Source organism: Tursiops truncatus, chromosome 13 (genome assembly GCF_011762595.2).
Source record: "Tursiops truncatus isolate mTurTru1 chromosome 13, mTurTru1.mat.Y, whole genome shotgun sequence".
Classification (NCBI taxonomy): domain Eukaryota; kingdom Metazoa; phylum Chordata; class Mammalia; order Artiodactyla; family Delphinidae; genus Tursiops; species Tursiops truncatus.
In genome coordinates, this window is record NC_047046.1 from 49,394,530 (window position 1) to 49,397,178 (window position 2,649).

General features: G+C 44.6%; 1 pseudogene; it reads right to left on the reverse strand.

The window, feature by feature from the left end:
* Window positions 1–405: 405 nt before the first annotated feature.
* Window positions 406–1,593, reverse strand: LOC101317831 (transcription factor IIIA pseudogene; annotated as a pseudogene).
* Between the last annotated feature and the right edge of the window lie 1,056 nt (window positions 1,594–2,649).

Below are 2,649 nucleotides of genomic sequence, written 5' to 3' on the forward strand. Positions count from 1 at the left end.
GAGAAGAAAGTGTGTTCTGTTGTTTTTGGATGAAATGTCCTATAAATATCAATTAAGTCCATCTTGTTTAATATATCATTTAAAGCTTGTGTTTCCTTATTTATTTTCATTTTGGATGATCTGTCCATTGGTGAAAGTGGGGTGTTAAAGTCCCCTACTACAATTGTGTTACTGTTGATTTCCCTTTTTATGGCTGTTAGCATTTGCCTTATGTATTTAGGTGTTCCTATGTTGGGTGCATAAATATTTACAATTGTTATATCTTCTTCTTGGATTTATCCCTGGATCATTACGTAGTTTCCTTTTTTGTCTCTTGTAATAGTCTTTATTTTGAAGTCTATTTTGTCTGATACGAGAATTGCTACTCTACTTTTTTTTTTCCCCCAATGCTCTGCACCAGTGATTTTAATAAAAACGTGCTTCTGAGAGAAAATAACTGAGCTGGCTGGTCTGCAGTCCTTCAAACAAAACAGTCTGGTGTGTAGCTGAGGCCAGCGTCACCACGGCGTAGGGCACCTTGCTCTCAGTGCAGTTCAGCGACTCCCCATTTCTGGACAAAGACACACCCGGACCTGTTTCCTTTTAGGAGGGGTGTACCCACTGAGCCGAGAGGCCAGACTCCACTTTTCACGAGATGGTCTCACTTTGAGCTTCATTTTCTTCTTTTCAGGGTCATGCACAACAGCTTGACTGCTGAGGCTCTGCTTCCTGGCAGATGTCTTGCCACAACCAGTGTGCTCACACATGAATGGGTGCTACTCCTTGTGGAACGAGAGGATGTGGCTCTGGAGGTTGAACACAGTGGTTTAGGTGCAGCCACAGCCTTCCATGGGGCACCGACACACATCCCTCTCTGGGGCATGAATTCTCATGTGCTGCTTCAGGAAATCCTTGCATTTAAATATTTTCTGGCATACGTCACGTTATGTCCTCTTTATGGGTTTCTCTCACATGTTCCAGAAGCTCTGTCCATGTTTTTGCCACAAAAGAACAGTCTTTTTGACATATATAGCCCTCGTGGACCTTCCCATGTCACTTCAGACTGCTGGGGGAAGCAAAGATTTTTCCACATCCTTTGTGGGTACACCTGAACAGCGGTTCATTGGTGTGCTGGCACTGATGGATTTTCGGCTGCTGATGCTTCTTAAATGTCTTCTTACAACCGTAAAACTGCATACATATTGTTTTTGCTGGTTTTCATGTTTGCTTTCAAAATGTTTCTTCAAGTTTGATTTTGTGTTGAATTTTTGATCACAGCCACTAGCTGTACAAAGGGCTTTTCTCCACTGTGAACAGGGCGTGGCGGCTGAGGTCATAGTCCCTGACGAAGGTCTTGGCACACCCTTCATGGTCACAAACAAACAATCCCTCCCCCGTGTTCTTGCACAGGTGCGCATCTAGTTTCCTGGCCTTGTTGTAATTGGCGCTGCAGTCGGGGAAGAAGCAGATGAACCTCTGAGGGGGCTCCGGGAGCTCCGGGGCTAGGCTCTCGCTGGCCATGAGGACCACGTCGGCAATGGTCAGAGATGACACTGCCTCAGCAACCAAGTCAGTCTGGCTCCAGGGTGCCTGGTGCCAGACACTCGGCCACATGCTGAGCCACATGCTGTGAACCGATGCTGACCATCTGCTCCAGGAGATCCTATGCATGACCCCACTTCACTTCCGGGAGTGCGGCCCTGGTGGAGTGGGGTGGGGCTGGAGTGCCCACTCCAGCTTTCTTTTGATTTCCATTTGCATGGAATATATTTTTCCATCCCCTTACTTTCAGTCTGTATGTGTCCCTAGGTCTGAAGTGGGTCTCTTGCAGACAGCATATGTATGGGTCTTGTTTGGTATCCATTCAGCCAGTCTTTGTCTTTTGGTTGGAGCATTTAATCCATTTACATTTAAGGTAGTTATTGATATGTATGTTCCTATTACCATTTCTTAATTGTTTTTGATTTGTTATTGTAATCTTTTCCTTCTCTTGTGTTTCCTGCCTGGAGAAGTTCCTTTAGCATTTGTTGTAGAGCTGGTTTGGTGGTGCTGAATTCTCTTAGCTTTTGCTTGTCTGTAGAGCTTTTGATTTCTCTGTCAAATCTGAATGAGATCCTTGACAGGTAGAGTAATCTTGGTTGTAGCTTTTTCCCTTTCATCACTTTAAATATGTCCTGCCGCTCCCTTCTGGCTTGCAGAGTTTCTGCTGAAAGATCAGCTGTTAACCTTATGGGGATTCCCTTGTATGTTAATTGTTGCTTTTTGCTTGCTGCTTTTAACATTTTTTCTTTGTATTTAATTTTTTTTTTTTTTTTTTTTTTTTTTTTTTTTTTCGGTAAACGGGCCTCTCACTGTTGTGGCCTCTCCCATTGTGGAGCACAGGCTCTGGATGCGCAGGCCCAGTGGCCATGGCTCACAGGCCCAGCCACTCCACAGCATGTGGGATCTTCCCAGACCAGGGCACAAACCCATGTCCCCTGCATCAGCAGGTGCCACCAGGGAAGCCCTGTATTTAATTTTTGATAGTTTGATTAATATGTGTCTTGGCATGTTTCTCCTTGGATTTATCCTGTATGGGACTCTCTGTGCTTCCCGGACTTGACTGACATTTCCTTATCCATATTAGGGAAGTTTTCAACAATAATCTCTTCAAATATTTTCTCAGTCCCT